The sequence below is a fragment of the Pipistrellus kuhlii genome, unplaced genomic scaffold (genome assembly GCF_014108245.1).
Source record: "Pipistrellus kuhlii isolate mPipKuh1 unplaced genomic scaffold, mPipKuh1.p scaffold_m20_p_2, whole genome shotgun sequence".
NCBI classification, from domain to species: Eukaryota; Metazoa; Chordata; class Mammalia; order Chiroptera; family Vespertilionidae; genus Pipistrellus; species Pipistrellus kuhlii.
In genome coordinates this window covers 108024988-108033951 of record NW_023425515.1, presented here as the reverse complement: position 1 = coordinate 108033951, position 8964 = coordinate 108024988, and positions in this window count along the sequence as shown.

Genomic DNA, 8964 nt, shown 5'->3' with positions numbered 1-8964 from the left:
GATAACTCGCCACGCCCCTCCCCGGAGAATCTCTGCTGTATCCTCCGCTGCAGACACATCCTGCTGATACACAACCCTCCCCACCCTGGAATGTCTCCGTGGCAACTTCCCCCTACAACCTGTGTACATATATTGCGGCTGCAACAAATAAAATTTGAGGCTTGATCAGAACCCTGTCTTTCCTCCATTTCTCCGCGTCTCCTGTCCTCCCTCATTCCCTTCCAGGTGGCTCCTCGCTCCCACGTTCTGTCCCACTGGCCAGGGCAATTGGCGCCCAACACGGGGATCGAGGTACGACTCCGTCCCGGGAACACTTGCTAAGAAGTCCGACGGGACACCCCCTGAGTCGCCCTGCAGTATTGACTCACGAGTCAGACTCCTTCCCCTGATCGCCACGGTTTTCGCCCGCCCGTGAGACAGATCGACGAGAAAGGTAAGCAAGTGCATCTTTTTTGGACAGGCATTTTTAGTTTTAGTTTTTAAGGCCTCATGTTCTATACTCTCTAGTCCACTAAGAGCATCCTCTCAACCACTAGGGGAAGTGTGAAGGGTACCCGAGTTTGGAAGAGAGGAAACTCCGAATCACTCTGGAGAGTAACCTAATTATCAGCCGAACCGAAAGGCAACCTCTTGAAAACCCTGAGTTCACTATATCTTAGTGGTCGTCCTCCTGGCATGGGGCTTATACATCCCAACCTATGATACCTGAACAGGGGCCTTTTTTAAGGTGGACAGAGGCTAGCCAAGTAGGAGAAATCTGATAAAGAGGTAAAATCCTGGGCTGACCTGGAACTGGGTTTATACGTCCTGGAGGCTCACGTGGAAGAGAGGAAGATCATTGGTCAGGCATTAAGCTCCCATGAGATATTTTTTAAGAGTCTTAAAGAATCCCTCAAGACACGAGGAGTAAGGGTTAAGAAAAAAGATCTTAGAGATTTCTTTATTTTCCTCACTGAGCTCTGTCCCTGGTTTCCCCAAGAGGGGAAAATTGACATTAAATGTTGGAGCCGCGTAGGCAGCACCTTACAAGATTATTTAAGTTGTTTGGTCCGGAAAAAGTTCCGGTCTCCGCCTTTTCGTTTTGGAATCTTATCAATGTTGTCCTAAAAGTCCATTCCCATGACCCAGACATTCAAAAAGTCATTGAAACGTAGGAGAGACAGCCCTTAAGGAGGTTTCCCGTCCCCCCTCGGTGTGCAGTTCAGTTTCCATTGACATTCCCGAGGAGCCTAAACAAAAAAGTTCTCCCTCAGATGCCGATACCTCTAAAACCCCTCCACCCACCTCTAACATTTATCCCTCCCTTACCCCCTTCTCCATGAGATGCCACAATGACAAGCTACCCCCCGAGGATCAGGCTGCGCTAGAGGAAGAGGCCGCCAGATATCACAACCCCGACTGGCCTCCCCTCACCTCCGCCCCCCCTCTTCAGCCCCCTCCCTATCTCAAACCCCCTTTCTCAGGAGGCCCCTTCCTAGCCCCGATTTTAGAGCCATTCCACACCCCTCCCGCTTGCTCGGATCACATCCGTCAAGCTAAAGTTACCTTAACTCAAGAAGTCTCTTCATTAAAAGAAATTCTCCAGCAAAAGTGTGAACATCTCCAACTCATTAAAGAAATCCAAGCCCTCGAGGCTGAGCTCACCACTTTAACTCCCACTCCTAAAAAGACTACCGACAAAAGGCCTCCCATGACTTCTAATCCCAAACCCACTGTCCATGCTTTCCCTGTTACTCGCAGTCAGAACCCCGTAGCCCCCTCAAAAGAGCAAGAGGAAGAAGAAGAAGACCCCCCCCCCCCCCCCCAGAACCAAGACCAGACTTCAGCCGATGAGGCTTCAGACACAGATGACCCTACCCCAGGTCAGCCCCAGGCGAAAGGCCAGAAATACCGCCGCTTAAACCTTAAGCATTAAAGATCTAAAAGCGGCTGTTAACAGTTATGGTCCCACAGACCCCTTCACCTTAACTCTACTTGAAAGCTTAAGCGACCGATGGCTGACTCCTAATGACTGGCTTTCCTTAGCTCCAGCCACACTATCTGGAGGTGAATATGTCCTCTGGCGTACTGATTTTGTAGAAAACTGCCTGAGAAACAGCACAGCGCAATAGCTAAAGTAAAATGGCCCCCTCGTGGATGCGAGACAAGCTGCTCGGACGGAGTCCTTATGACACCAATAAGGCGCACGCAGCCTTCCCTCCTGGTTTACTAGAACAGATACAAAATGCTGGCCTTAAAGCTCGGCGACGCCTGCCCCCTAAGGGCTCGGCTACACCTCTTTAGCCAAAATCCGCCAAGGTCCCGACGAGCCTTATAGTGATTTTTGTCAGCGGCCTAACTGATGCCGCTGAACGCTTAGTCGGAGAAGGGGAAACAGAGAGCGCCTTTATTAAACACCTTGCTTATGAAAATGCTAACCCATCTTGCCAGGAAACTATTAGACCCCACCGCTGCAATAGCCTCTCTGATTATATCAAACTTTGCTCGGGAATAGGAACCTCCCACGCCATCGGACTGGCCATAGGAGCTGCCCTTAAAGATTTTACAAAAGATAAACAAGAAAAAACTTGCTTTAATTGCAAACAGCCTGGACATTTTATTCGTGACTGTCCAACAGGGAAACAGTCTCGGCCAGCCCTTTCATCAGTCTGTCCCAAATGCAGACGCGATAAACATTGGGCTATTGAATGCCGCTCAAGAACAGACATTGAAGGCAAACCCATCCCTCAAAAACAGGGAAACTTCCAGAGGGGCCAGCTCCTGGCCCCTTCCTCGGAACAGAACCTAGGGCGATCAGGTTTGTTCCTCAGACCCAGAATCAAATCCTCCCCGCGCAGGTATCAGCTCCCTCTGTCGCGCCACCCCAGGGAGCGCAGGACTGGACCTCTGTTCCGCCACCAACACAGTATTAATACCAGATCAGGGAATTCAACTCATCCTTACCGAAGCCCACGCCTCCCGGCACATTCGGCCTAATCTTAGGGCGCTGCAGTTCCTCCTTAGCAGGCCTCCACATCACCCCAGGGGTCATTGACAATGGTTATACAGCGCAAATCACCCTTCTGGCCTCAGCCCCGTCAGGGCCCATATCTATATCCAAAGGACAAAGAATAGCACAACTTATACTACTTCCCTTAAATTCCTCCACTAAAAGCAATATTCAGCATCCCAGGTTAAACTCCGCCTTTGGTACCTCCGACGCTTATTGGATCCAACAAATTATCCCTGAGAGGCCCTTACTCACTCTTAAATTAGATGGCAAAGCATTTGAAGGGTTAGTAGATACAGGAGCGGACACTACTGTCATTTCCACTCATTATTGGCCGGACACTTGGCCTACCACCACCTCACTAACCCACCTTAAGGGAATTGGCCAGTCCACCAACCCTAAACAAAGTTCAAAAATCCTAACCTGGACTGATAGCGAAGGCAACTCAGGACAGGTTCAGCCCTATATCATTCCTGGCCTACCAATTAATTTATGGGGCCGTGACATCTTATCCCAGTTAAAACTCATCATGTGTAGCCCTAATGAAATTATAATTCAGCAGATGCTCAACCAAGGCTTTCTCCCAGGACAGGGGCTAGGCAAAGATAGTAAAGGCATAAAACAACCAATCTTAGTAAATCCTAAGGCTGGGAAGTAAAAATTTTTTTATGACGGCCATTGACTTCCCTGTACCCCACGTAGACAAAATTAAATGGAAATCAAACTCCCCTATGTGGGTAGACCAATGGCCCTTAAATAAAGAAAAACTCACAGCTGCCACCGAGTTAGTACAGGAACAGCTGGCTGCTGGATATCTAGAGCCCACCACCTCTCCTTGGAACACTCCCATATTTGTAATTAAGAAAAAGTCTGGATCATGGTGGCTTCTCCAGGACCTTAGAGAAATTAATAAAACCATGTTTACAATGGGAGCTCTCCAACCCAGCCTCCCTTCCCCCATTGCTATTCCAGCTAATCATTTTAAAATCATCATTGACCTTAAAGATTGCTTTTTTACCATCCCCCTTCATCCCCAGGATAGAGAGCGTTTTGCCTTCAGCCTTCCAGTCATTAACTTCAAAGGCCCTATGCACCATTATCAATGGAAAGTTCTCCCACAGGGCATGGCAAACAGCCCCACACTGTGCCAAAAATTTGTTGCTCAGGCTGTAGACCCCCTCAGGCCTCGGTGGCCTTCTATCTATGTCATTCACTACATGGATATATTCTCTTAGCTGGAGCCTCTACTTCTGAGGTTCTCAAATGCAGTCAAGAACTAACCCATTGGCTTGCCTCTTTTGGGCTCCAAATCACCCCCAACAAAATACAACTCAAAGACCCTTACTATTATCTCAGCTTTGAATTAAACTCAAATAAAATCACCACCCAGAAAATTCAACTAAAAACATCCCATTTACAAACCCTCAATGACTTTCAAAAATTTCTAGGAGACATTAACTGGCTCAGACCTTATCTTAAACTCACAACCGGAGAATTAAAACCTCTCTTTGATATACTCCAAGGAGACTCAGATCCTCTATCCTAGGGGTGTCGAACTCAATCAGAGAAGGGGCCAAAATCTAAAATCCAGCCTAAATCGCGGGCCGAATGGTTTACTGAACAGTCATAAACTGACAATGTTAACCAGAAATGTGAATTTAAAATGAGTGGAACAATCTTTTCCTTAACAGTGCTGTTAACCAACTCACATGCTATCAAGCAAAACAGTAATATTGGTATCAAGCAAAACAGTAATATTGGAATGTACCTAAAATGCTCATTGTTTTGTTTTCTGGCTAGATATCTGACACCGTTTTCCCCGGATCAATGAGTCAATGTTCGGTTTTATTTCTTGGGCTGTAGCAACCCGCAAAACAGCATGGAGGTTGTCATCGGTAATGCGTGATCTGTGCTTGTTTTTGTTCAGATTCATTATTGAAAACATCTGTTCACAAAGACAGGTGCTCCCGAACATGGAGAGAATACGGGCAGCATGAACTCGGAGCTCTGGCATTGAGTCAGGGGGCAGTAGAGGGTAGAAGTCCTCAATTTCAACATCCTGAAACCTTGATTTCAGGCCACTGTCAGACTGAAGCTCGATTATCTCCATCTGAAGGTGATGGGGCACATTGTTGACATCAACTGTAAAAGGATTGGCAAAGATGTCAAAGCCTGAGTGCTGTGTTCTAAAGTCAGAGAAGCGCCGCTCAAATTCACTTAGTAAACGGCTAACTTTGGTAGCCAGCCGACTGCAAGGAAAAGTACCAGAAATAGTGGTTGAGATACTCAAACAAACGGGAAAGTGGGCAAGATTGTCCTGTTCCAGTTGGGACTTTCATAGTTGAAGTTTACACTGGAATGCTGTGATCATGTCAGACATCTTCGTGATGACTTGTTTGCGTCCCTGCAGCTTCAGATTCAGTTGGGTAAGATGCTCGCATATGTCACACATCATAGCAAAATCACATAGCCAGGCGGGATCCGAAAGTTCAGGCAAGGGCTTTCCTTTACTTTCCATGAAAAGAGCAATTTGTTCTCTGAGCTCAAAAAATCTTTTGAGGACTGCGCTCTTGCTCAGCCATCTTACTTCTGTGTGGTATGGCACGTCTCCATGCTCTGCACCCACCTCCTGTAAAAACTGCTGGAACTGGCGATGATTCAGGCCACGTGCCCATATAAAGTTAATAGTTTTAATGACTGTGGTCATTATGTCATTCATGTCCAGAACTTTTCCACACATAGCCTCTTGGTGGATAATGCAATGATAAGTAATCAAGGGTGTGTGGCAGTGACTTTTTTGCATTCTTTCCTTCATTAGTCCAACCAAGCCTTTCTTTTCTCCGCACATTGAAGGTGCGCCATCGGTAGTTAGCCCCACCAACTTTTCCCAGGGTAATTTAAAATTATTTATAGATTTCTCCACAGCCTCAAATATATCTCTACCAGTCATCGTCCCATGCATGGCAGCTACATCCAAAAGTTCCTCAGTGACAGAGAAGTCGGTCTTCGTAGCACATATAAAGATGGACAGCTGTGCTGTATCAGTGTTGTCTGTGCTTTCATCGATAGCAAGTGAAAAAGCGAGATAACTGCATGCCTGTTCGGCCAGCTGTGATGATAGATTTCCTGAGAGTTCTTGAACTCTATCTGCAATGGTGTTTCTTGACAAACTGACATTTTGAAAACTCTGTATCTGGTCTGGGCATACTTGCTCACACACTTTTAGCATGCATTGCTTCAAAAAGGCACCCTCTGAAAAACACCTTGAAGTACGGGCAATTTCTTCAGCCACTATAAAGCTTGCTTTCACTGCAGCATCATTTTTCGCTGTAGCCTTTGTAAACATTTGCTGCTGTGATTGTAGTTTGCCTTTTAGTTCTTTAACAATTTTATGCTTTTCTTCCAAAGTATATTTGCCATACTTAACATTATGTTTGGTGTCAAAATGACGACGTATATTGTACTCTTTCATCACCGACACTGTCTCATAACACAATATACACACTGGTTTGCCCTCTCTAAGCACAAACATGTATTCATTTTCCCATTTGTCATTAAATTGTCTGCCTTCACCGTCAACTTTTCTTTTCTTGGACATTTTGGGATCAATATTGGCAGTAAAAGATGTAGTTTATTGGAAATCTACGTTAGAAGGAAAAAGTTGAAAACTGCACAGGGATAGCTTGATTTGGCAGATGGAGTGGAGAAAAAAAAAGTCAGTCAATAAATGCCTGGCTGGGTACAGATAGCAGATTCTGTTACGATTTTTATGCCTGCACTTTATGCCAGGAACTGGCAGCTTCTGCTGTGTATTTTTATGCCCGCACACTCACTCTCTCCTCTGCTCTGCCACCCGCACAACCACATCGGATGCCAGACTATAGGTCATGCCTCCTGAATCTCGCGTGACTTGTTATCTATGCGCATGCGTAATAGATAGCAAGTACAGCGGCCGGCGAGATCACAAGCCTCCTATGTCACCGTGCGTCATTGTGATGGAACGCAGCGGAGTGCAGTGATGACAGAGCGGTTCGGGCCGCATTGCAAGGCCTGGCGGGCCGGATTTGGCCTGCAGGCCTTGTGTTTGACATGTGTGCTCTATCCCCTCACGAACTAACCCCAGAAGCAAACAAAGCTCTCCAGATAATAGAGACTGCTATCCAACAACAGCAAGTTACATTCATATCGTACAATAAACCCTTTGTCCTTATTATCTGTGCCACACCTCATACTATGGCAGGAGAATCCACTTTTATGGATCCATTTACCCTCCTCCTCATCCAAGGTCCTCATTCCATATCCCTTCTTAATCACTAAACTCCTAAGATTAGGAAGGGAAAAAAGCTGGCAGCACTTTGTCCGAGACCCTGACAAACTCATTCTTCCTTATACAAAAGAACAAATAGACTGGCTCATACAAAATGATGATGATTGGGTCATATCCCTATCCTCATTTCAAGGTAAAATTGATAATCATTACCCCTCTCATAAATTAATACAATTTGCCCGCCTACACCCTCTTATATTCCCAAAGGTCACCTCCAAAGAACCCATTAAACAAGCTTCCTTAGTCTTTACTGATCGATCCTCTAGTGGAATTGCAGCCTACATCATTGATTCACAAGAATACTCTGTTCAATCCCCCTTTAAATCTGCACAGCTTGTAGAACTATATGCCATTCTCCAGGTAGTCACCAAATTAGCCAATACCCCTTTTAATCTATATACTGACAGTGCGTATATTGCATTCTCAGTACCCATGTTAGAAACAGTACCCCACATTAAACCATCCACTAACGCTGTCCCCCTTTTTTACCAACTTCAATCTCTTATAGTTAAAAGACAAACCCCCCTTTTATATTGGACATTTGAGATCTCACTCCGATCTTCCTGGTCCTCTCTCTAGCGGCAATGCTCTGGCAGACAAAAATACCCGTCTTGTATTTTCTGTTACCACAGACCCTATTGCTAAGGCCAGACAGAGCCATGCCCTCCACCACCTCAATGCCCATACTCTCCGCCTTTTATTCAAAATTACCAGAGAACAAGCCAGACAAATTGTTAAAAACTGCCCAGGATGTGTCACCCTCTTACCGCTCCCTCACCTAGGAGTCAACCCTAGAGGCATACTCCCCAACGAAATTTGGCAAATGGATGTTACCCACATCTCTGAATTTGGCAACCTGAAATATGCTCATGTCACCATTGACACCTACAGTGGGTTCATCTTCGCCACCCTTCATAGCGGAGAAGCCTCTAAAAACATCATAGCTCATGTCCTCCAATGCCTCACCGTTATGGGGAAGCCTCAAAAAATTAAGACAGACAATGGGCCTGTGTATACCTCACAGGCATTCCAAAACTTCTGCCATCAATTCCACATTAAACATGTCACTGGCATCCTCTATAATCCCCAGGGACAAGGAATAATAGAACGAGCTCATCAAACCCTCAAGAATACCATAAATAAACTTAAAACAAATGACATTTATCCCACAAAAGGCTCCCCCTGCAATATCCTAAATCATGCATTGTTTACACTTAATTTTTTACAATTAGACAATAAAGGAAACTCAGCTGCCGACCGCTTATGGCACCAAGAAACAAAAAATCATTATGCAAAAGTTATGTGGAAAGATCCCTTAACCTCCAAATGGCATGGTCCTGATCCGGTCCTCATTTGGAGACGGGGATCCGCATGTATCTACGATACACAAGAAGAAGGACCACGATGGCTACCCAAACGCCTGATCAAACCCATTGACCCCCCCTAAATAATAATCTCTCCTCCAGGGAGTTACTCCCTGAGAAAGATTTCTCCCTTTTTTACAGATCATGGCAACAACTACCCTGACCCTGCTTTCAATCCTGATACCCATGACCAACGGTGGACTAGGACCTCTGGTAAATAAAGAACAACTGCTTTTAAAGTTATTTGGGGCCCCTTGCAATTGCAGTGGAGGTGTCAGTATAGC